This window comes from Podarcis muralis, chromosome 6 (assembly GCF_964188315.1).
Source record: "Podarcis muralis chromosome 6, rPodMur119.hap1.1, whole genome shotgun sequence".
NCBI lineage: Eukaryota > Metazoa > Chordata > Lepidosauria > Squamata > Lacertidae > Podarcis > Podarcis muralis.
Genome location: NC_135660.1, coordinates 81,857,599 through 81,884,454, shown reverse-complemented (window position 1 = coordinate 81,884,454; position 26,856 = coordinate 81,857,599). Strand labels below are relative to the sequence as shown.

Below are 26,856 nucleotides of genomic sequence, written 5' to 3'. Positions count from 1 at the left end.
CTTGGTTTTTGGCACAATTTAGGCCACAACTTTATTGATTACAGCAAGTGAGTGGTTGCATAGGCTTTGAATCGACTAGCTCCCTGCGCCGTTGCAGATAGCACTGACGCAGGGCACCAGCATAGGTCAGCCAAGGGTGAACACCCGGATAAGCGGAAAGCCGGGAATGGGCTATCTCCGCCACCCAAATGCCCCCCTGGACTTAGGCACGGGCACAACCCCCTCACAGGTTTGATCACACCATTGAGTCCCTGGATTCCTTTAACAGAATACCCTTCACATAGGGATGGCAAGAGTGTTCTCCCATCCCTATCACCTGAACCAGAGCCTATCCGTAACCTTACCAGTTGTGACAATTTGCTACATGGCAGGAGAAACCCAAATGGTACCAGCCAATCAGCCAAGTGGGGAAATTCATGCCATGCCCCTGTCCCAATGACAGAAGACACACAACGGCATAGCAAGGTCAAGCGCACAGCCCTAAAAGTAGGGAGAGGTGGGTGGGTGTTCCGAATGCACGGGCTGAAAGAGGAAGCTCTGGGTCATGTGCATAGGTATATATAGGTCCCTTGATCCGTTTAGGCTGCGTCCCATTGGCCTGATCAAACCCTACATCAAGGGACCTACCAATCGGGTGTTGTGGCTATCCAATCGTACCCACCCACAACACAGGGTTTAAGGGAGGACCTGATTTACACTATTGGGAAAAAGCAACACTGAAGAGGTAGGTTTTACAGGTTCACTTGAAAGCTGGTCCTGTAAGGGCTAACTGAAAACCAGTCAGAAGGCAAATGGCAGAACTGGGTACTCTGGTGAATTTCAAGTGCTGCAAATATTTATTTCCGCTCTAAACAGGAGGCAGCTTAGTAGGAGAGGTGTTTGCTGATATTGCTCGTGTCTGTCGCCTCAGACAGGATGGCTATGCTAAGATGAAGAGAAAAGCTCAGATCCTATGGAAAATTCTACATATGAGCAATTTCAGCCAAGCGACAATGAGCATACACACTTTACATTGTGGGTGCCCTTTGTGGGATCACGCGTGGAGCTACAGTTCCCAGGGAGCTTACTGGCAAACAGGGGCTGGCTTGCCTCTCAGTGTTAATTTTTGGAGGTTCACGCTCAGCCTGAGCAATCAAGTTTCTTGCTGGGAGGTGGGGCCAGCCCCATTTATAAATAGGGGGGTGGAGCCGACAATAGCCAGGCAGTCGGCTCTGGAGATTCACCCTCCCTACCCTCCCTTTGTTTAATGTTTCTTGTTTGCAGGTTAACTTTTTTTTCCTGCTTAGTGGGTACTGCTACAGTCTTTGACTGGTTGATGTTGCAGGACCGGGAAGAAATTTCCCTGCATTAGCAGGTTTTGTCTTCCCCCTAGCAATTTGCCACAACTTTGGCGGTTATGGCCTTGGGTGGAATCCTTTAGTCCTTTCTTCCCTATATGGGGGGAGGGGGCGTGAAGTGGTGACTCACCCCCCTGCGGCAGCGATTCCAGGGTTCCCCTCTTAAAGGGGTTATATATATGGATGTCATTGGCTATACACTGAAAGGTTTGTCAGTGAACTACCCTGCATGCCGGGATATGGGCTGGGCTGCCTCCTACACTTACGTCTCGCAGAGCACCCCCATATCCTATTTACCCTGATGAGCCCAGTTCCCCCCAGCTGTTTAATAAAGTTGTGGCCTAATTTTAATTCCATAACACATTGTCAGAGTCTTTATACCTTCCTTATGATCCCTGGGGGCTGGGGCTGTCACCGCCCGGTCACGCAATATTGAATCACCGGTGAAGAGAAGACATAATAAACACAAAATAAAGGGGCGGAAAACTTCAGCCTTGAAGGCCAAATGTGGCTGGTCGGGTCTCTCTGTAGGCCACGCTTCTACCAGGCTGTGCTTTGCTTTCTCTTTGAATGATAAGTGCCTCTTACTTGCCCAGATAGAGGACAGAGAGGTGTGTCAGTGTATGTAGAAACAAGACAGGTAGAATTTACTTATGTTGCTTGAATCCTGAAGCATTCAATATCCTTTGCACCGCCCCTCATTTTGCAGCAATAAGGAGATGCCTGCTCAGAGGCTGGAGAACATCTGCTCAGTGACAGCGGCTGCACATCTTGGGCTGCTCTTACCTGCAGAGCTAAGAGAAGGTCGAGCAAGGTAAGCCACACGTTTTCTAGTCGTGTTAAAACCTCAGCAATCTTCATCACACGTTCAGTGAAAAGAGCAGGCCTGTCTTCCAACTAGCTGCAGGGCAAAGGCAGGAAAGGAAGCATTGAGACACTTCTGAGATGAAAAGCAGTTAACTGGAGCAGTCGTGCTGTTGATGGTTTGGCTAGTGGTCCACATGTCTGTAACAATCTGTACTTCCTGCTTTGAGCTTCCTTGCAGGCTGACTTAACCTTTCCCAGCCGTGCGTCACACATTTTCGGAGACTTGGGCAGGAAGAGAAAAACAGCTCACTCAAGATTTGGTCATGGAGAACTGCTTAGGTATGTGTTGTGTAATAAATGCGTCTTGAAACACACATATAGCAGTAGTTCTCCACTGCAGAATTCCTACTTTGTTTTTCTTGGTTCTTTGCACAGGGAATATATATTTTGTTCTATTTTTACCAAATGACTCAGACCAAAAGGACTTTAGGCTACAGTAGCTTATGCCAGATGTTTGGTTCAAGTACTTGTAGGGTACAAAGCCCTAGGAATCAGGCAGCAATTCTTTCTTCACTTCAACTCCTCATCTCAGGGATACCTGAGGGAAACAAGGATTTTCCTAAACCTAAGCCTGGTCCTACCAGGCCCTGTCCAAGGTGTGGTGGACCAGCAAATGCCCCACCCTCATTTCTCACCAGATGTTAAGAGCGGGTGGGTTTGGGGGTGGGTGGGATCACAGCAAGCAAGCAATGCAAGGGGAGGGAGCAAGTTTTGTTTTGGAAATGTTCTATGTGATTTTAAAAACTTTCTGATGAGATCGTTGTAAGCTACACTGGGACATTATGGTAATGGGCAAGTCAGAAATCTTCCAACTAAATGCATAACTAGGCAGGTACCGGTAAATAAATTGGTGGAGGAAGCGGGTAGGAGAGGGGGACAGAGTGGGCCAATTGGTGGGAAGGGCTGAGCAGGGTGGGGAGGCGAGTGAGTGGTTAGGGACAGAGGGAGAGCGAAGAAGATGGAGAGAAGAGTAGGGCAGTTGTGGGGCAAGTGAGAAGGGCGACCAAACAAGGTGCAGAGAGAGTGGGCAAACTGATAGATACATCTGGAGGAGAGTCAGTGAGAAAAACAGATGGGCAGAGGCTGCCACTGATTCTGTGTTCCCCTCCAATCTGCCTTCTGATCCATGAGGCTCACTTTGCCTCGTGACAGGGCTGGCCCTGCAAGAGAACAAATGGCTCGGCAGCTTGTGATGGCCAAATGCAAACAATTCATTGCAGACATGAAAACTTACACTCCACACTGTGGACAGAGTGCATGCAGCTGAAAGTGTGTTTAAAAATAGCTAACAACCTTCTTAGGTATTCTGTTCGAGTGAAATAGCAAGCTTCTCTATTTATTAAGTGTTTTCCAGTGGGTAGGAATGGATGAATCTGTCAATTTTGGGTCGTCCCCCCCCCCCAATCTTATCTTCAGTTCACAACATTTCTCCCAGTTTACACTCTGCTGCAAATCTAATCCAGCTTCCTTTTAAAGAGAATCATCTCGTCCTTCTCCCAATTCCATTCTTTGTTTATTGTAGGCTATTATATATCATGGTTCTGTATTGGAGAGTTGGCAGTACTATTAAAAAAACCCATGCGCTCTAATTCATGTAATGCTGCCGCCCATTCGCTTATATGCCATAATGGAAGAAAAAGATTCTTGTTCCTCGTCTCATCTTTGAAGGTGGAAATCCCGTGTGCGGTTACCTAGAAACAAATCCCATTTGACATAGTAGGAATTACAGTGGTGCCCCGCAAGACGAATGCCTCGCAAGACGAAAAACTCGCTAGACGAAAGGGTTTTCCGTTTTTTGAGTCGTTCCGCAAGACGAATTTCCCTATGGGCTTGCTTCACAAGACGAAACGTCTTGCGAGTTCTTGCGAGTTTGTTTCCTTTTTCTTAAAGCCGCTAAGCCGCTAAGCCGTTAATAGCCGCTAAGCCACTAAGCCGCTAATAGCCGCTAAGCCGCTAATAGCCGTGCTTCGCAAGACGAAAAAACCGCAAGATGAAGAGACTCGCGGAATGGATTAATTTCATCTTGCGAGGCACCACTGTACTTCCAAGTAAGTGTATACAAGGCATTGCACCATACATTGCTTTCTTTTCAGCAGTTGAAGAGCATAAGTCCATTGCCTCCAGTCCTCTCCAGAGTGAACCCCCTTTGGGTGCAGACCAGAATCATATGCTGGAGAAGAGAAGAGAAGAGAAGAGAAGAGAAGAGAAGAGAAGAGAAGAGAAGAGAAGAGAAGAGAAGAGAAGAGAAGAGGACTCTGTCATGCACACCAGGTGAAAATGCAAGAACGAAAAAGTCGTGAGTTGAGTCTTCTTGAAACCTTCCTCAGAAGATATTGATGCAGAGTTCTACAGTATTAGTGTTGTGTCCATATTTTGCCTAAAGGGAAATTTTGTTTTCTATTACTTTTTGAAGATGGCCCATGAATCCAACAAATGAAGACAAAAACTGCATTTGACACAAGAGGGGTTATCAGCTTGTTAAAAAGAAAGGAAATGGGTTACCATTCACGTATTTTTGAATAATTCTAGTAAAGTTTGACATTTGCTACTCTCTATAGCATCTACATAGCTCCCGTGAGCCAACCCAGAGGTTGATTCTACACCTTGACATGACACATTCCCACATTCTAGGAATCTGAGGGGAGTTTCCAGTATTTAGAGAAAGCAGCTCTAGTTGCCACTATCAAATTAGAAAGTAAGACTTTTTTGCCATTAGAAACTTGATTTTTTAAGTCAATTCCTAGGTTCCCAAAATGCTTTGTTCTCATAAAACAATAGCATGAGATATATATTTTTCCAACTTCCCAAGTCTACCAGCTACAGAGGACATCACTGTTAATTTTTGCAAATTTCACCAGACATTGGAGATCTCATGGTTTATTCTTGGCACTTGGGCTGGGGTTTGATTCCATTGCACTATCGCAGGCATAAGCAACCTTGGCCCTCCAGATGTTTTGGGACTACAACTCCCATGATCCCTAGCTAATAGGACCAATGGTCAGGGATGATGGGAATTGTAGTCCCAAAACATCTGGAGGGCCGAGGTTGCCTATGCCTGCACTATTGTCTTAAATAACTTTTAAAGTAGTGAAAAAGCTGCAGTATATGTGTTTATCTTTTTCTCAAGGTGAAACCATTCTTCCATCAGTCTGGTGACTGGGTTGCCCACCTGTTCACATAACCTGGATTTTCTTACTCTAGATATAGTAGGACCTGATATATTAGTGCTAACATCCTCTTAGGGACTAAGATCAGGAGGTGTTGAAAGCAGGCCTCTGTCGTCATTAAATTTGTATCTTATCTGCCCCTACAAAATGTGGTGATTATGCAATTTTTCTTTATCTATTTATTTCAAAAGGTTGACCTCACATTTCTTGACAAAGTTGCTCATATGGTTTTAGGGCTGGATGAGCCTGTCAAGTTTAGTTTCTGTAAATTTCTGTCTCTCCCCCTATCTTAAGTTCAGTTATCACAATTTCCACATCTGTTTGAATCGTACCCATTTTGTAAGCTTTTTGTGTGCATCCTTCCCCTAAAATGCACATTTGTGTATTCTTTCCAATGGACCCCTCTCTCAAATATGAATTCATGTCCCTCCATAAATATGCATTTTTTGTGTGAACTGAAACTGCATTGCAAAACTGAGAAGAGTAAATTATCTGATTGATAGCTGCATCCCAATCTGCATATAAATTTAGCACTGGGGGAGTTAGGTTGGTTTGCTTTACAATATAGACCAAACAAATTTCTCCTCCAACTCTCTGTTTGTCCAGTTGGGAGTTTGATGCTGTGGAAAAAATGTCTCTCACCATGCGCTGAGTGAAACTGACAATTGGATCTGGGACTAGAGTTGCCGCTGCATTTTGCCTGCAGTGAAATTTTAAGGTGAAGCTGTGGAATTAAAAGGGAAAGAGCTGTGGAATTGCACAGGAAAGGGGAAGAAAGGGATTAATGAAATGGCTCAGAGGAATCCCCCTCATCCTTAGCTCTTGTAATGTTATCAGGAAGTGCTACCACTATAATGCCTCTTGTTTACTTATGTTGCAACTTGTTCCTGCATGATGTACGGATGTTAACTTCTCAACCTCCGCTCTTGCCAAGAAACTGTCACTGGAAGCAGTTAGCATTAGCACAGCTAGCCATTCAACAAGCGTTCTTGTCTACTATAAATATAACAAACGCAGGTTGAAGGCCTCAAGCTTAATGCCTCACCATAGGTTATGGGGCTGCCTGGCCAGATGATGATGATGATAATAATAATAATAATAATAATAATAATAATAATAATAATAATAAATTATTTGTACCCTGCCCATCTGGCTGGGTTTCCCCAGCCACTCTGGGCAGCTTCCACAAAGACCAAAAATACACTAAGATGTCACACATTAAAAACTTCCCTGAACAGGGCTGCCTTAATATGTCTTCTGAATGTCAGGTAGTTGTTTATCTCTTTGACATCTGATGGGAGGGTGTTCCACAGGTGGGCACCACTACCGAGAAGGCCCTCTGCCTGGTTCCCTGTAGCTTTGCTTCTCGCAATGAGGGAACCACCAGAAGGCCCTCGGCGCTGGATCTCAGCGTCCGGGCAGAACGATGGGGGTGAAGACGCTCCTTCAGGTATACTGGGCCGAGGCCGTTTAGGGCTTTAAAGGTCAACACCAACACTTTGAATTGTGCTCGGAAACGTACTGGGAGCCAATGTAGGTCTTTCAAGACTGGTGTTATGTGGTCTCGGCAGCCGTCCCCAGTCACCAGTCTAGCTGCCGCATTCTGGATTAGTTGTAGTTTCCGGGTCACCTTCAAAGGTAGCCCCACCTTCAAAGGTAGAGCGCATTGCAGTAGTCCAAGCGGGAGACAACTAGAACATGCACCACTCTGGCAAGACAGTCCACGGGCAGGTAGGGTCTTAGCCTGCGTACCAGATGGAGCTGGTAAACAGCTGCCCTGGACACAGAATTAACCTGCACCTCCATGGACAGCTGTGAGTCCAAAATGACTCCCAGGCTTCGCACCTGGTCCTTCAGGGGCACCATTACCCCATTCAGGACCAGGGAGTCCTCCACACCCGCCCGCCCCCTGTCCCCCAAGAACAGTACTTCTGTCTTGTCAGGATTCAACCTCAATCCATTAGCCGCCATCCATCCTCCAACCGCCTCCAGACACTCACACAGGACCTTCACCGCCTTCACTGGTTCTGATTTGAAAGAGAGGTGGAGCTGGGTATCCTCTGCATATTGATGGACACCCAGATAAATGCAATATGGCAATGCCGTGGGAACTGCTTCGTACTATGGGCCCGAAACAGATGAGGGGCACCACTGACTCTCCTGCCTAGATTAATCTAATCCTGGAATAAAATGTCTAACATTTTGCAGCAGCTGAATTACATATTCTCTCCACCCAATTAGAGGTGATGAGGACAGATCCATGTGTTTAATAATGGAAGCGACCCACGGTGGAAGGGGCAAAGGTCACAGGTCCAACCCCTGGCTGGTAAAGACCCCTCTCTGAAACCCCAGAGATCTGCTACCGGTCAATAGTCAGGGACTGGCTGGACGCAGAGGAATGGTGGAAGGAACCAGCTGGGGAACCCCCAAGGGAAAAAAGCTCAGAGCCTGGGGATTGGTGGTGGGACAATGATGAGTGGTCAGCAGGAGAAGACTGTGAGGAGAATGGGAGAAAGGAGGCCAAGAGGCAGAGATAAGTTAAGTTGACGCAGAGTCATGGGTGTGTCTCCCCCTCCTGCTGCGACAAGTTCCCATCCCCTCTTGTCTCCCAGAACCAGAAGAGGCATGAAAAGGGCAGAGGAGAGATTGGCTTCAGGCAGGCGCAGTCTCCAATTGCTTGGGAAAAGCCCTGGAGAGGAGGGGGACTTAGACAGCTGTGGGGACTCAGTCTCAGCAACTGATGCATGTGGCAAAACCTACCAGGGATGAGCTGCTGTGCTCATTAGGTAGGCCCAGCACTCTGCCAAGTTTGTGCAGATCTTGCTCATGCTAATAAAGAGTTAACTCGAACTTGAAAGGTGTGATTTACGGTCAGCTTGCTCCTGTCCTCAGTATAGCCAACATCGAATCAGATGAACCAATGGACTAACACTTTAAAACTCCATTTCCTGCACTCCATTTAGAAAGCGGTGGTGGTGGGGATTTGATTTCAAGAACAAATGAGGTGAGCAGAGCAGGGAACGAAAAGGAATGCTAAACCTTCCCAGCAATGTGCTCCTTGACACGACTTTTCCCTCAGCCAAACTCTGATGCAAGAAGGAAGCATTGCTTGCAGAAAAACATTTGGGGAGATGGGATGAATGGTTTAGCACTATTTGCTATCACACCCACTTTGCCCTTAAAATTGGAACAATCCTTCACTTGATTGGGGCAAAATATCTGCTACAATCATGTCTAGCTTGGCCCTCAGTCAAAGCAGTCAGATTTCTTGGTTTCCTATAGGGGCCAAACTAGATTGTACATAAAAGGCATGGTTGCCTTTCATATTTCTGTTTGGTGGTTGTTTTAGAAAACACAACTGTAGTGTGTGTGTGTGTGTGTGTGTGTGTGTGTGTGTGTGAGAGAGAGAGAGAGAGAGAGAGAGAGAGAGAGAGAGAGATTAGGACTGAAATCATGGTGCTCAGTGAGTGTTTTTTCCTAACCTTTCCACCTTATGCTGATGAAAATCACCAAACAAAACTATTTCCTGTCTTGATTTTTTATATTGAATGGGAGCAGACAGAGAAATAAGCAACCAAAACATGGCTCTGACGTTGCATAATGAGTTGTTTGCTTTGTTCATCCACACACCATGTGTATGACAGGAATAATTTTCTGTTTTCTAACAAAGTTCTATCCCATCCAAATTCTCTTGGCTTCTACCTCCCGCCATCTGGCAGAGGTTTATAGAAAACTCCATCAGGTCCTGAATGCTTGTGCTCTAAGTGGCACTGAGCAGATCAAGGACGGATAGATATCCTGCTGCTGAATTCCTTTATAGCATCCTTCACCAACCTGGTGCCCTCCAGGATGTCTAGAACTACAACTCCCATCAGCCCACACTTTTGTATTCTGAATGTGTGAAAACAGAAACATGGAGGGTTGTTTCACACGTTGCATTCCATGCTGTGAACAAGGCTATCTGAAGAAAATTTCTTCATAACCAAAAGAGGAACCTCCTTCCAAGACATTCCACGTTAGGGTGTAGCCCAGGTGAGCCTGAATCCAGCAAACATAGCTGTCTGTTCCAGGATATACCAGGCAATACCAAATCCTTGTAGCAAATTTGCATAGGTACAGGACTGCCATGAAAATGTGGGAAGACCCATGTCTTATTCATGGGTCTTCCCATAGTGCTGTAGTGATATTTAAAGACTTTCAAGCACAGTCCTTTGGAAATCTTAACTGCATCCACATAAAGGGTGATTGGGATTATGCTGGTTGCCCACCCCTGTATATCAACTGTACATTCAGTTGATGAGGTACCAGTTGATCAGGAGAAATAGCAGAGATGGGTCCAACACAGAAGATAACACCAAAAGGTAACACAACAGAACTTTTCCCAACTCCCCTCTTGCTTTATTGAAACCACTTTTCCCATCAACGTGCTGCCCTCACTTGCTCTGCTCAAACTTCGGCCATAATTTAAAACCACTCTTTTCTTCCCATTGTCTCTCTCCGCTTGCTCTTCTCAAACCCACCATTTTCCTGCCAGCATTTCTGCATTTTGGTTTGATCAATTCAAACTTCTACCATTAAAATTTTAGCATTAGCTGTTTTTGCAGCTGCATCACACTGTCGACTCATGCTAAGCTTGTGGTCTGCTTAGACCCTAGACCCTTTTCACATATACTACTGGCAATCCAGGTGTCCGCCATCTTATATTTGTGCAAAAAGCTGTCGAAAGCAGTGGATGGGTGATGTTTTATGTATGGCAGAGGGATGAGCATTCAACAGTGCAGGGGTAATGGCAGAAAATGTGCATTTTCAAATCAACCTCCCCTTTTTGTGATATTCTGTAGGCTTCGGTGCTGCGAGTAAAATTTCCCCGCGGGCGCTATATGCTCCAGCTAGGAAAGATAAATAACCAGGCATGCAACCCCCCCCAAAAAAAAGAACCCAAATGCAAAATGGGATAGTGGTTCCTTTGGCCTGTAGCTATCTTCTCTGGGAAGAGAGAGATGGAGGCTGTATCTGCAGCCCTTGCCTCAGGGTTCTGTGTGGCCAGGTTTGGGCTAATGGGGAGCCACAGACCAAAAGAGGTTGAAGATTACTGGTCAAGGTTGAGGGTGGTTTTAGCTTCTGCCATAAGCTCTCCGAAATCAGCAAGCACAGAGGCTCCTGAAGATGAGTGTAGCTGGTCTCACATGCTGGCAGACTGAGTGTTTATTTTACCCTGCCTGTAATGAACTCCATTCGCCTGCACTTCCTGCATTTTTAAAATCACATCAATATGGTTGCTGTTTCCTTTTGAAAACTGAGTGTTACAGAGTCACAAGGTCAAATTTTGATCAGTCTTGTTCTCGTAGAAACTGCACAAGTAGATGTCAAAGGAACAACTCCAAGTTTATAAAGAAGTCTCCCCAGGGTTTTCCCCCACTCTGCAGATTGCTGGCATCCTGAACTCATTTGTTCCTTTACTACTTAACCATAAAGGGTTTAGTCTTTCAAGGTGCTGTTTGCATCCGGTGAATGACATAAGTATGTATGAATTTTAAGCACGAGGAGGTCCGTGGAAGTTCATTTTCTCAAAGCTTAAGCATTTGCTTTATCCTTTACTTAGATGAGGAATCGAGTTTAATATGTACCAGAATGAGCTCCAAAAACATTGCATCAGTTTTTCAAAACAAAAAAATTCCTTCCAGTAGCACCTTAAAGACCAACTAAGTTAGTTCTTGGTATGAGCTTTCGTGTGCATGCACACTTCTTCAGATACAGTGCATGCACACGAAAGCTCATACCAAGAACTAACTTAGTTGGTCTTTAAGGTGCTACTGGAAGGAATTTTTTTGTTTTGACTATGGCAGACCAACACGGCTACCTATCTGTAATCAGTTTTTCAGTAATTCTGAGATCTCAGGAAAGTGTTTGCTAAAAATTATTCCAGCCCCTCCATCTCTTTCCTTGGATTCCTTTTTCTTGAAGAACTGAAACAGGAACAATGTAGAGGAATTCCTGTATATATATGTGCAGTCATATAAGGAAGCAGTTCTTTGAGAACTCCCAGGGTCCTACTATGGTAACTGAACGAGATGTTGTCTCTGCAAGTGTCTGGCTGTAGCTGAAGCCTTAATGCAACACAGTGAGCCCCACCTTATTTTGGAATCTTTTTCTGCAGAGGGCTGAGGAGACAAGAGTACCATGAACCAGAGGAGAGTGGCAAGACTGTGTTCTTCAATCGGGACGGTCCTCAAGTCAGTTCTGGAAGACTTTTCTCACATGAATAGTGTCGGAGCATCATTGTCATTTAAGCGTGTCTGTGGTCTCAGAGTAATGGGTCCCCACAGCTGGACATTTCATGGCAATGAGCCCAGTTTTGCTCATACACTCAGTAAACACACCATTGTTGTTGTTGTTGTTTAGTCGTTTAGTCGTGTCCGACTCTTCGTGACCCCATGGACCAGAGCACGCCAGGCACCTCTGTCCTCCACTACTTCCCGCAGTTTGGTCAAACTCATGCTGGGAACCTCGAAAACAGTATCCAACCATCTCATCCTCTGTCGCCCCCTTCTCCTTGTGCCCTCAAACACACCATAGCCAACATCAAATCTTTGATCAGGAGATAGGAGAGCCATCTTCAAATACCTAAAAGGGTGTCACATGGAAGATGGAGCAAGCTTGCTTTTTCGTGCTGCAGAGGGTAGGACATTTAATGAGTGACAGCCCTTTAAATGTTTGAAGATAGTTATCATATCTCCACTCAGTTTCCTCTTTACCAGGCTAAACATACCCAACTCTCTCAACTGTTCCTCGTGAGGCTTGGTTTCCAGATCCTTGATCATCCTGGTCACCCTCCTCTGCACACATTCTGGCTTGTCAATATCCTTCGTAAATTGTGGTGCCCAGAAACTGGACATCGTATTCCAGGTGTGGTCTGACCACACAGAAGAGAGCAGTACCATTACTTCCCTTGATCTGGACATTAGACCTCTGTTGATGCAGCCTAGAATAGATACTGAACGTGTGCTACCAGATTTTGTGTAGTATATGTCTAAACATCAGGGCACCTGAAGACAACAAAAAGGCTTGAGTCCTCGTGGGTTTGCGTTTGTGTCCTGATTAGTAACTGCCATGCAGCTAACTATCCACAATTTTATTTGGAAACAGAGGCCTGTAGCTTCTGTCCTTTAAATGCTGCAGTTTCTCTCCAAACTATTCTGAGCTGAAAGCACCTCGCTGATCTCCCCAACTAATGAGATGAATTGATTTGCTGTATAATTCTATGCCAATGAGTTCATTTACACCTAGCACCGTGTGTGGAAACATCATTATGAGGGGGAAGCAAGCTTTTTGTAGCCAGTCTCTTCCCTACGAAAGCATTCAATTGTATCCTTTTTGCCTGCTGGCAACGACTACTGTGTGTGTGAAAGGTAATGCCCAGTGATTTTAATCACTTATTATTCTTACATAAATTACTGGCCTGGGTGACATATATTTTTATTGTGCTTAATTGATTTCAGCATTGAGCAAAGCAATCATTTGGAGCAGAATGTCATGGTTTCAAAAAGAAATAGCCACTGTTTAGGTGCCAAGGAATGGCCAGGCTGTTGCTGTGCAGTTGCTCTGACCAGCTGGTAAAGTAGCTTGCAGAATGTTTGTTTTCCCCACTTTATTTCTGCATTTCCAGGAATTTTGGATTTGTGTTCTTAGGTGAAAGGGGAGTTCTTTCCCTATTCAGCAGAGAAGATGCAAAACCTGGGAAATTCAGCACCATTTGCAGATGTAAGTTGTTTCACCGTACACCAGATATGATTTTGAGGAGCCAGTACTGGGTTTGGGGCAGGAAACTTGATGTAAGAGGGTAGAACATGGACCGTTTCTGACCTGGTTGGTACCCCTTTTTCCTGAGCAAAGTTTTGGATTTCAAAACTTTTACCTTTAAAGAAATTCATACACAAAACATACATAAAACAAAGTTAGTGGGCATATTGATCTCAGATGCTCAGTAGAGAGACTGCTTGGCTTCCCCAGCTTCAATTAAAACATAGGGAAAGACATAATGAGGTAATTCCTGCAATGGGTCTTTTTCAGTGTGGTGTAGTGGTGAAGAGCTGTGGACTCGTAATCTGGGGAACCGGGTTCGCGTCTCCGCTCCTCCACATGCAGCTGCTGTGTGACCTTGGGCCAGTCACACTTCTCTGAAGTCTCTCAGCTCCACTCACCTCACAGAGTGTTTGTTGTGGGGGAGGAAGGGAAAGGAGAATGTTAGCTGCTTTGAGACTCCTTAAAGGGAGTGAAAGGCGGGATATCAAATCCAAACTCCTCCTCCTCCTCCTCCTCCTCTTCTTCTTCTTCTTCTTCTTCTTCAGATTAGGCAGCTGGGAAGGCTGCAGAACGCTCCACAGATGCTTAATGGGGGGGGGGGACACCCCTCAGCCACCTCACAATTATACGGTAAACTGAGTCCTACACCCACTGAAATTTTAAAACATCCAAAGAATGAGGAAGACAAATGAAAGCTTCTTTCTAAGGAGCAAACACTTTTGAGAAATTGCAGGATACGTTTCAACATATCACTTTACTTACATAGAACCATTCATCAGAATTAAGAATTCTGCATAGCTCAAAAAACACATGGTGCATTGTCTATAAAAGTGTTCAGATAATATATAAGTGACATAATCCAAAGCAAAAAACAAAACAAAACCCTATCCCATTGAAATCCATGGTATTAAAGTGCTTAATATTAGATGGGTTGCTCTGAGTTGATATAATTAGCTGTTGTTCTCTGCTCTTTACATGTGAGTGTTTAACCTAAAATGACTGAGGGTATTCAATTGTAAAACTTCATCTTGAAGGGAGTTGCCTCTTTAGTCTTTCTCTGGACGATACAGAGACAACAAAGGATGTGATAATGGCTCTTCAGGATGCAGGCTGGAATGACAGAGAGATAACAGTTTTGATTTCTGGAAGAAGTAAACTTATTTCTTGTAAGATGCTGAGCCTGTGCCGGACATCCACAAGATATGGTATGGAATTTTTTGGAGGAATCCTTGAATGTTTTTGCTCTGTTTTGAAGTAAGTTATGCAAGTAAAGTTTTGAACAATACTTATTGGTCTGGACAATGTTTTGTTCCAAAAGGAGTCAGTTTTTATGCACCCAGTTGCTTCAGGCTGCACAATATTAATATCTGCAATACTCTTGCCTGGGAGTCAGCTCTATTTACTTACTGGGGCTCTTTAAAGCTGGCAGCCACCATGTTGTTTTTCCTTGAGTACCGCATTATAAGGGGCATTTTAGGTAAAAGTGGCATTCTTCACTGAGAAGGACTCCCATTTTTGTTTCCCTCCAAATGCCCTTCAATATGGAATGTTCCGAGCAATCTAAAATGGCAGCCACCAACCAGATAGATCTTTGAACAGCTCTCGTGTTGAATGAGGACACAAGATGGAGGGTGAGCTTTCACTCAGCCTTAGAAGCAAATAAGAAGAGCTTTTACTGGAAGGACTGCCAATTATGCTAGCCCTATGGCCACAATCTAAAGAAACCATGTTGCATATAGGGCCTTCTTTTATGAGCAGGGAGGTTTGACTCATTTTATATGTTTTTGTATGTTTTGTGGCATTTTATGCATTGTGACTAGCTGTTCTTTTTATTCATTATATTTTAGTAATAATTTCTTGTAACTGATAAGTGTAAGCTGTTTAATTATTTAATATTTAATTTGACTGTTTACTATTATATTCTAATGGGTTATTGAATATTGCTTTATTTGATATAAGTGTTTATTTTAAAGCTTTTGTGACTTTTCCGTATTGGATCAGATTGTTATTATGCATGTGATCTCTGCTGTCTATTCTGTTGCTCTTTCAGCTTGTAAGCCGCCTTGTGCATAGTAATATAGAGAGGCAGTATACAAATTAAAAGTGAAATGAAATAAAATTTTCTCTGTGTGTGCTGAAAATTCCTTTCTCAAAGGGGAACGAGGAATCCCCTGAATGCCGTGAGCTCTGGACTGGGGTCCACCAGAATGCCTTTTGAGATTGTCGGGGTACTAAAACACTTCATATTATGGGGTGTAAAATAATGAAGATAATTACAAATAAGGAACACTTTCTCCCTCTTCCTGCCTCATCCACTCAAGGCTTAGTTCTTCTGTCCTTAAGAGTGCTGAAAGAGTAATTTGGAAGGGGGGGGGGAATAGAGGCTATTGGAGTGAAACGTAGGCTGCAAATGATTGGAAGCTGTAATAGCATTCCTGGTATCTACCTGGCAATTTTATATAATCAGATGCCTCCTTTATTTAGCGGTTTGTTAAATCGCCGGTTATAGATTTTTAAATGTGTTGCTGTATTTCCGAGGACTTCCAAAGCTCGCCCTTCTGGCCCCGTGATTGCAATAGATGGCCGGGAAGGGCATTCCATCCTTTATTGCCTGTTTTTAACCCTTGCCATTTAAAACATTTAGGTGGGGGGAAGAGAAGGTGTGGGAATGAGACTCCTATTTTAGTGAGATTAAGCCATTAAAGAAGAGGCTTTCGTGATGATTCTGTTGCAGTTAAAAGGCTTAATGGAGATGCTGCGACTGCAGCAGGAGCCTTGGAGAGAGACTTGTGGACTTTTGTCCGTTATGGAAACAGGAGCTTTTGCAGGGTCTAATCCTGTGGTGTTATTGTGCCATTTCAGATTTGCGCTGCATAGGGCGAATTTTCAAAACAGAGTTGAGCTGAATGTTCAGGAACAGGCATTTTGAGCTCAAAAGGTAGGACTAACCCAGGGGTAGGCAACCTAAGGCCCTGGAGCCGGATGTGGCCCATTCGCCTTCTCAATCTGGCCCGCGGACGGTCCGGGAATCAGCATGTTTTTACATGAGTAGAATGTGTGCTTTTATTTAAAATGCATCTCTGGGTTATTTGTGGGGGATAGGAATTCATTCATTTTTTTCCTTCAAAATATAGTCTGGCCCACCTCATGGTCTGAGGGATGGTGGACTGGCCCACGGCTAAAAAAGGTTGCTGACCCCTGGACTAACCCCCTCAGGGGAAAAAAATCCCTCAACTTGTTTAATCTCAGGATTGTGGGCTTGAACAAAAGCATAGGAGCCAACTGCTAGGGGCTAGGGCCCCTCCGGCACCCGTATAGTTTTTTTTGAGAGGGCTGCTACCCCAGTTGATGGGCATTGCCATTCAAATGGTGAGCATGCACTGCATCATGTGATTGATTACTTGAGCACCCCTTCACACACAATATTTTATTCAATTCGGCACCCCTGAGTGAAATATTTTTGCATTGCAAGCGGCTGGACTAGATGACCCTCGTTGTCCCTTCCAACTCTACAGTTCTATGATTCCTTCATCCTGTTTTTGTGTGTTGGTGGAAGCAGTGACTTGCACTCCCAGGTGCCTTTTTTTCTTTCCTCATCTGCACCAAAATGAAGGGAGGCAGCATTGCTGTCACTCAGGTTTAGCAGCAGGACCCCCACACAAATGTCACCTCCTCAGACGTCTGCATACTCAGCAAAGGGTTGAAGGGACAACTCTCAGTTGGACACTCTCAGTTGCTATTTGAGAACTCTCTTTGTGTAGCAATACCATTCTGACACTCAAAATGTGCATCAGAGTTTGCTCTAAGTAAAGTCTGCCGATTTGACACATGTGACACACACACACACACACACACACACACACACACACACACACACATACACAAACACACCCCCCCACCCCCCACCCCCCCCAAATGATAGAGAAATTTTGCTGCTCTTCTATAAGTTCCTTTTATTTGAACTTCCTTTGACATTCCTTCAGGTAATTCATCTAAATAGCACCCCTCCACATTCTCTTCCATTTTTTTGCCTTAGTTAAATTCCATTTATCTCTCTCGCTTGCTCACGGGTACGCTCTCTCTTTAGTGGAAGCCGGTTAGATTAATTTAGGCTGCATACGCACTTGGCCACTTGCAGCACAAAAAGGTAGCTTTTCCCAATCTGTGCTTGTCCTCAACATGCGGCTTTCAGTCTAGATTGATTCTAGATCCTGCTCATTGGCAAAGGTGGGTGCGGTGGCTTGATATGCATTTGAAACCCTCCCCTTGGTTGTGTTATCCATGCCTTTTCCTCCCTGCACATGCCTTGGGTGAATGAAAAAGGAAGCGATGATTGCGACCTTAATATACACCCACCCACAACATCATTGGGCACATGTGGATACATTGCTCATTTCCGGGACTGCTTGCATCTGTTTTCAAATAGACACACTGTGGGGTAATGTAGAATTAATCTGCAACCAGCTTTTATTTTTAGAATGGAGCCGGTTTCTCAAGAACTGCTTTTCAGGGGCAAAAACTATGCAAGGGATCTAGATTGTGTGTGGACAAGATAGAAAAAACAAGTACGCAGTCTCCGCTGGAAGAATTCTAGAATACAAAGGTCGTATGTACACAGCCTTGGGGTCATGCCTTGTATGTCAGTAGTATGACACAGAATCTATTTATCACAATCGTAGTCTACCCTTCCTATAAAGAGCTAACAGAACCGCAATACCTTATTTCCAGTTCATCCTCACAGTGACCCTGGGAGTCAGGTTAGACTGTGACATGGTGGTTGGCTCAAGGTCATCCACTGAGTTACAAAGCGATTTGAAGTCTGTTGTTTCTGCTCCAACAGAGCAGAAATCAATATTCACAGATATCCAAAACTTTCTACCATGTGCAACTGAATGTGAAATTTTGAATTCATTGTTCAGATTCACATTTAGAATGTGAAATTTTAACAAAACTTTGAGTGTTTTGATATCTGTTTTTGCAGCATCCAGCTTGAAGTCCCAGAAGCTGTCAAATACTAAATACCATTGTGTGTTATCAACTCCTGCCTGATACTAATACCATTCCATGTTCGTTTTTCAAATATTAAATACATCTTCCTGCCAATCATCAAATGCTGTCAACCACTAAATGTCATTAAATACCAGTTCCCATATATAGTTGGGTACCAAGCAAATATCATCTATCAAATGCTGTCAGATACTAGTACCATTTCTTGCCAACTGTAAAATACTATCAGATATCAGGTACTCAAATATCATGGGGTATTTTAAAGAATAATATTAAATAGTAATGACAAAGAGATAAAATTATAGGATGAATAAAGAAAACAAAATACCTGTTTTTGAACGTATCCATTGATGAAAATTTTGGTTTTCAAACGGCGTAAACCCAGAAGTATATGCTTCAGTTTTCAAAAACGTACCGGAAGTCGAACATGCCACACAGCTTCCATATTGAGTTTTTCGTTTTGAGGCTTCCGTACTGAGTTTTCGGTTTTCAAACGTTTCAGAACTCGAAAAGTCTTCCAGAACAGATTACCTTCAAAAACCGAGGTACCACAGTAAAGATAAAGGAAAAAATACAAATACAAACATGTTCAGAGTCCGTGATAAGGATACCAGATGTTGACGCACAGTCATTCAGACTATTTCAAATCGTAGATTCCTGCAATGCAGGAATCTGAACAAAAACATTTGGTATCCAAATTTTCAAAGGAAATCTCTGAAGTGAAATTGTTTCAGGTGTAGCTCAATAACCTTTTTACTACATATTATGTCAGTGTTATATGAATGGCACTGCTACATTTTGGAATAGGTTCTAGCTCAGTTGGTAGAGCATGAGATTCTTAATTTCAGGGTCCTGGGTTTGAGTCCTACATTGGGCAAAAGATTCCTGCATTGCTGGGGGTTGGACTAGATGACCCTCAGGGTTCCTTCCAACTCTACAATTCTATGATTCTATGAAATATAAGGGACAGAAAGGGGGGGGGGGGAATCACATTGTTTCTAGCCTAGCAGCTAGATGTAATCATGTTTAGGTAACCAACATTGTTCAATTACCACAGTTTGTGTGGGGAAGTTTGCTTTGGGTGTTTGTCTTTGGCAGTGTAGAGGCTCCAAAATGAAGCCATTGGTGCAACAAGCCCACAGGTCTGCTTCTCCTTTTGCATAGTTACAAGCATCCTTTTAGACTCTGCTGAAAGACGAAGTACCCGGAGATGTTTTTAAGTAGCTGGCTCTTTAATGTCTCCCAACCATTTCCTCCTTACTACTGAGAATTACCTTCTGGTGCCTGATAACAATTTCAACAGCAGGCGACCCATCCATATTTTTGTAGATAATTAGCAGAACGGCTATACAGCAGAAGTGGGTCATCCTGTACTTGTTATTCACAGATGGTTCAATATAATGGATTTTGGAAGCGGCATAACAAAAAAAAATTGATACCAGTTTCAGAGAGGCAGAAGAGAGCAAAGAAAATCAAGGGGAAATGTTTATGGAGGGCTGTAGCACTCTAATCGCTTGCCAGAGTAAAGGCATGATGTGGTCCAGGTATTGTTGCAGCCCCGCACAATGTAGTGTTAAAATGGACAAGCATCTGCATTGACATCTCTCTCCCTCTCTCTCTCTTTCTCCTTCCCTCTCTCTGCCAGTTTGAAACATTGCCTCTTGCTGCAGCACTACCAGGGGAAAACATAAACACAATGATGAGACCATGCAGATAGCCTTCATCTTCAAGAGGCTACCCGGGAAGCTGGTAAGAGGCCAGAAGTAGCTTAGCTCCCATCCCAGAGGTGTACCCAACTGCACTCGTTATTTTCTCCCATGTAAGACCACTGAAATATATATATTCTTTGCATTTCTTATTACCTTGCACCATAAGATCCAGGGCAGCTTACAATCTGAAAATAAAAATAAAAAGTAAATAAAATGATTCATGATCAGGATAATAGGTTGTGTGTGTGTGTGTGTGTGTGAGAGAGAGAGAGAGAGAGAGAAGATGCCACACAGATCTCTGTGGGAGAGCCAGTGTGGTGTAGTGGTTAAGAGCGGTAGACTCGTAATCTGGTGAACCGGGTTCGCGTCTCCACTCCTTCACATGCAGCTGCTGGGTGACCTTGGGCTAGTCACACTTATTTGGAGTCTCTCAGCCCCACTCACCTCACAGAGTGTTTGTTGTGGGGGAGGAAGGGGAAGGAGAATGTTAGCCGCTTTGAGACTCCTTAAGGTAGTGATAGAGTGGGATATAAAATCCAAACTCCTCCTCCTCTTCTTCTTCTTCTTCTTCTTCTTCTTCTTCTTCTTCTTCTTCTTCTGGAAGGAAATTCCACAGCTTAGGGGCTTCCACTCTTGAGGGTGATGGAACTGGCAAGAGGGACCCAAATGAGGATCTAAATGTCTGAGAGGGTTTAGTTGTAGGGGCAATCTATCTGGAAGACAATTGTATTTTGAAGAGACAAGTGATCTGACATGGTCATCTCTTCCTGCTTCTGTTTATTTCCCCTCTAGCTCTTGTTCTACTCTTTGATGGCTGAGAGCAGCCTTTAATGTATAATCTGGTGGAAGGAAGAAGTGATAATGCAGGGCACCTTCTGACCTTCTTTGATGTTAGACATTGTTTGGAGGATTGTGCAGTATTGGAAGAGGGGGCTAGCTAATTAATAATCTGTACTAGCTAGTTGGGCAAGGCACGTAGGCTAACAATTTAGCTCTCTATAAATCGAATGGTTTTGGGGCATAGCTCTCAGAAGCTCGTGCAACCTGAGACTACCTCGGGGTCACTTCGCCACTTCTTGAGGGCTTTCCAGTGGCAGATCAAGGTGCTTGCTTGGTAATTTATATCATGCTTGCTGTTTAGAATAAAATCTTTAATCTTCTCACTCACTTGTGTTTGTATTGCTTCTGAATCTCATTAAAAGAACCACCTTGCAGTTGGCAAGACGCTAGCGAAGGAAATGGTCTTTCATAAGTGAATGGCATAATGCTTGGCCTCTCTCTCTTCTGGGCCTCAACCACCACCACCCACCACCTAATAGCCTAGCCCTTAGCAACAGGAATCCCACAGGGGATTGTGATGCAACACACCCATCGGGTATACAGTATACAAACCTTCTCTTCAAGCACAGACACTCAAATGCGCACAACCCTAACCTGGCTTGCTTCTGAGTTCTGAGCTGGATGTATACCCCGCAAGGGTGCTTTAAATAGGCCTGAGGTGAGAATGGGGATAGGGGTAACAGCATGCTGAGGTCACAAAGGCACTAATGGCAGCCTTAAAGGGGATACGGACAAGGCTGGTTACAATGGCGGACATTGGGGTCTCAAATTTCAGTGGCACCCTGTGTGATGCCAATATTTGGTGCCCCCCTGCCCTAGCCTTCTACATCATAGTTGTGGCACCTTCTACAGCACCCCTGAGGCTCTGTGCCCAGTGCGAACAAACCAGTCCTTCTCCCCTAAATCCGTCTCTCGCTTAGGACAGAGGTCACAGATTCCCTAAAGGCACCTCTCCTCAGCTTCCAAATGGTTTATCTCCCATTTATAGCTAGAGAAAGCAGGGAGAGCACATTATTGAAGAAGATTAATCCCCCCACAATGAAGAGAGGAGAATTCCTATGCTTATACAATAGGTGAATGGGGGATTTCAAGGCTGCTTGCCTCCATGTCTGTATGATTGTGTGTGTGTGTGTGTGTGTGTGTGTGTGTGTAGCAAACAGGGTGCTGATGAGTAAACCCAGCGTATGATTCAACACATCTTTAATCTAGTATTGACTTTCTTCTTTGAGATCTCTATAGCAGTATAAAACCAGCACACAAAAAGTAAATACATCTTGAGCTGGGATTCATGTCTGTGGTGGGGGGAGGAGACGACCCAAGGGAAGAGAAAGCTCAGTTTGGGGCGGGGAGTGAGTCGTTCGTCTCAGGTGAAATCTCTGGTGGGGCATTCATTGTCGTGGCTGTGTGCAAGAGCATTCGCTTGCTGAGAGAGATGGAAAACTAAGATTGACATAAGAAATGAATTCTTTTCTCTCTCCCTTCCAGAGCAAAGCTGAAAGGAATACATGCAGCCAAGTGGAAAAGGGTTGTGTATTTCTCTTTGCCATTTCAGAATGCTAGATTATGGCTCCCTGGCAAATATTGTGTTCATCACGAGGGAAAGAACATGCTCAGACCTTGATGTGACATTGGAGAAATAAGGAGAGGGGGGATTTAGTCTATTAAAAATAAAGGGTGGGAAGCTACAATGAAAGAAATACTTTGCTGACCAAAATGAGTCGTCTTGACTAGGTTTCTATTGAATATTTTCTTCTTTTTTTCTATTCAGCTCAAAATCACCATATTTTGTGCATCTGAACAAATAACATCCTGTACCCAAAACAACCCCTAAACCTGCTGAACATTTCCAATTAAATGCTTCTCAGGGGTCCCTCAGTTTTTGGTGTGTGTGTGTGTGTGGCACAATTTCCCTCCTCTTTCCTCACGCTTATTTTCAGACTCATTGGGATACACTGCTGTTTAATCCATTTAGCTGTATTGACCCTCATCACGTTTGTCTGCAAGCTTCCATGACAGCATCCCTCTCAGACAAAGAATTGTGGTTTCACCTTCACTTTCCGGAAACAGTTGCAGACATTTTTGTTCTGACAGGTTTTCCCAGCTGGATAAAGGGGTCTTTACCACAAGTGCCCACTTGTTAGGGTTTTAGTCCTGTTCAAAGTGGAATGGGGAGTGGTTATTGGTTGATTCTTTCCTCCAAGACCGTTTTATCTTCTCCACCACCCATTTTCTTGTAGAACAATGAAACGCCCATGCTCTGTGGCTTAGCTGTAGAGAGATGATTCACCTACATATGAACTCAGGTCTGCTGCGAGAAAGCTTCTGGGGAAAGGTGAAGCTTTATAAATATTTGAAATCTTACTGTGAGCACGGGAAAATGTGACACATGTTTTATAATGCAATATCTGCTGCAGCACTATTATTTCAGAGCTTGTCGCCTTTTGTCGACACTCCTCTTGCAATGTATGCCATTATTTCAGAGCCAACAGTTAGCACTGTAGCGATGGTTCGGCAGTGGACACTTGCCCTGGACATAGCCTGGGCAGGTGCATGAAATGGGCGCCTTAATATGATGTAATATGTTGGGTGTTGTTTTGCAAGAGAAGCACAGTGGTTCGCGCTTCCTTTTCAGCATGCAGTGATGTTTCTGATCTGCTGCACTTTATCCTCTGTCCCAAACTACGTTATTCATCTCCCTCTCCCTGTTTGACTTTCTTCCTCCTCTTTCTGCAGTTCCTTAAATTAATTTTTTAATATCTATTCTGCATATCCAAATTCATTTAATTTACTCATTTAATTATTTACTTTAAATATATACTCTTATCAACCTGCAGGTTATTAGGATAATCCTGCCATTGTTTTTATCTGTTTGCAGTTTATCTGTAAATATTCAATAAAGCATTTCCATTCTTTTATAAAAAGTTTGTTATCTTGATTTCTTATTCTTCTGGTAAGTTTCGCAATTTCTGCATGTTCCATAAGTTTTTGTAGCCATTCTTCCTTTGCTGGGTCTTCTGCTTCTTTCCATTTACCCCATTCAATTCAATGCAAAGGAAACACAGTGCTGCAGAAGGGAAGGAGGTTGTAATCAATTGCCTATCATTGGAGACTGAAACACCCGCCATTTCTGTTACCATTTCCATCAGAATTCTCTTAAAACCCCTACTTGCAATTTGCCAGTGGTCTGAAGGACCTGTACAGTGGTACCTCGAGTTAAGTACTTAATTCGTTCCAGAGGTCTGTTCTTAACCTGAAACTGTTCTTAACCTGAAGCACCATTTTAGCTAACGGGGCCTCCTGCTGCCGCTGCACCACTGCCACACAATTTCTGTTCTCATCCTGAAGCAAAGTTCTTAACCTGAGGTACTATTTCTGGGTTAGCGGAGTCTGTAACCTGAAGCGTCTGTAACCTGAAGCGTATGCAACCAGAGGCTGTGGAACCTCAGGCCTGTGTGCAAAATGGAACCCTCCCCACCCAAGCCAATCTATCTGGCTCTTAGGACCAGGAAAACTGGGACTGGGAGGCAGACTAGATGGAAAATATCTGGGGACGGGGTGGGGACTGATAGCCCAAAGGTATGTGGGGGGGAACTGAGGGACCTTCAACCCTCCACAAATGTCCCCCCTCTCTCTTTGCACATATGAGGTAAACATGGGCACAGCAATCTCAGATTTGCAGCTGAATGTCTCATTTTGCCCTTAGCTGGATACCAAAAATGTAATGTGTGAATTGTCCCTAAGTTGAACCCTGGGATGTTCTAAATTTGGATGACTTGACTTGAGTGTATTTATGTGCATGTATTTAAAGACTTTGTCTAAATGTGATGCAAATCGGAGCTGATACTTGAGCATCTTCTTTGCCTCAGGTAAAAAAAACGAGAACAAATGTGGTAGTTTTAGCTCTAGGGATTCCCTTGATTTGAAAATTCACTGTGCTTGTGATGGGATAGAGACCAAAGAAAACTGGAGACAAAGTTGGGGAAAACAGTTTCTTTTGTAGGTAGGGCCTGGTGCCTTTAACAACTGCGTGCCCAAAGTTCAGTATATAACACTTTCCCCATCACTGCATCTTCATTAGTGCTCTACTGTATTTTTTTTAGAAGTCAGCATTTTTAGGGGAAAGTTGCCTTTTGAAGGATGCAAGAAGAGGCACTCCCCTGCCTTCTATGATTTTGTGTGTGAATTTAATGTTTACATTGTTCTCCAAAATGCTGCTGCTTCATTGCCTTATTTTTTTCAGAAAAGGGCTTCGCTGCATTAACTCAGCAGGTCTGGAATTTTGTGGATGTGATGACATCATAGACCTATGTAGCCAATTAGATTTGATGGTGGTATCTTGGAGGAGAAATGAAGCAGCGTTGCCCATGCTCTCCGACCCAGCCCCATTATTCTTTGTTGAAGCACTTCAATACCTGTACTTAAAAACAAAACAAACCAGAAATTCCCCCAAGGACATAAACTTGTGAGTAGTTCCCGAGAAATGGGGTGGATGGATGAATGTGAAACTCATCCCCGGTTTTGGCTCTGTTTTAATTTGCATCCTGAGAAAAGCTTGATACGATTATTATTTTTAATGCAACTTCGCAGGAACTGGAGACCTCGCAGCAAAAATGATAGCAGCTCTTAAAAAAGAGGAAGACTCAATGGTACAGCAGAATGCTAAGAAAACATGTCTCGCTGCATTCACATTTTCACCTGGCTATTAATCATGGGACTTCCATACTCAAAAGCAATGTATTTATAATTGGACCACATCTCAACCGTGTAAACCCCACTTGGAAGATATCATAGATGCATGTTATTATTGGTGGATGAAACCCTTAGTCTCAAATCATGTTCCAACTGGCAATGAGAGTGACATTATAGGATGCTAATTTCCACACACTCCTTCAACTTTCACCCATGGATTGGGACCTGCTGGATACTTGAGAGTTTCCCCGTTTTTATTTTTAAAGATCCAGGCAGACAGTAAAATTGGGAGGTTTCCAGAAGCTGAAATGGGGGAAAGTGCTTCTTTTCAAAACTGGGATTCCTGCCAAATGAACATCCTTGTTAGACTTAAACTATGCCCCACGTTCCATATCACCCGAAACATTTATAAAATGCAGAAAAGGTGAGAGACCATCATGAATAAATAATCTGTAATAGCAGAGATTTCCTGATATGAAAAGAAAAGAATTAAGATGCTCTTGTTTTCAAACATTACCCCAGCGACTGGGGATTTTTCTAGCTGTGAGCTAGAGAATTACAAATTTTAGACAATGATGTATTGGCGAAAACAAACAAAGGCTGAATATCAGAAATACTCCAGGGGCTGACAGAAATCTCAGGAAGGCACTTTCTCTCTTTTTTTTAAGGTAGTCCAGCTGACAATGACATTTGACGGCATATATTTTCACTCTTTTGGTAGTGAATTATGAAAACTGTGTAGTTTAAGTATGAGTGTCTTTGGATACTGCTGTTCAAAGATGGAGAAGAAACTTTGGGGTGAAAATTGCTCATAGAACTACAGTTTGTATTATTCCCAGAGAAGTAGCTATGTTAGTCTTTTGCAGCAAAAGCAGGAGACGTGTCATCTTAAAGATTAAAAATTATTAATAAACATGTAAGTCTGCAAGGTGCCACAAGACTCTTTGGTAATTTTATATTATATTTACTTTAGGATCTAGGGAAATGTTTAATGGATGGCAAACTGCCAGCTGGAAGAATAGATTGTGCCTCCAAGTTTTTACTTTGGGAAGGACCAACGCTCAGAGGTAGAGCATCAATGTTGCATGCAGAATGTCCTGAGTTCAATTCCCGGCATCTCCAGGCAGTCGCTGCCAGTCAGAGTGGGTAGTTCTAGTTGGATGGCCCAATGGTCGAATTAAGTAAAGGCAGCTTCCTACGTTCCTAGGTACAAAAATTAAATCGGGGTGTGATCAAATGTTTGCTGACCACTGTTAAGGAAAATATAGTTGTACCTCGGGTTACAGACTCTTCAGGTTAGTGACACTTCAGGTTACAGACTCCGCTAACCCAGAAATAGTACCTTGGGTTAAGAACTTTGCTTCAGGATGAGAACAGAAATCGTGTGGCAGCGGCAGTGGGAGACCCCGTTAGCTAAAATGGTGCTTCAGGTTAAGA

At 43.7% G+C, this 26,856-nt stretch overlaps 1 long non-coding RNA gene across 1 annotated transcript in view; it reads left to right on the top strand.

Annotated features, from left to right (window-relative positions):
* LOC114597069 (uncharacterized) overlaps positions 1 to 23,576 on the top strand; it is a 43,354-nt gene extending 19,778 nt beyond the window's left edge. Inside the window, exons 2-4 of the long non-coding RNA XR_003706693.2 lie at positions 2,047 to 2,151; positions 19,827 to 19,930; positions 22,216 to 23,576. This is a non-coding gene — a long non-coding RNA (uncharacterized LOC114597069). The remainder of the gene's footprint in view (positions 1 to 2,046; positions 2,152 to 19,826; positions 19,931 to 22,215) is intronic.
* The last annotated feature ends 3,280 nt before the right edge of the window (positions 23,577 to 26,856 follow it).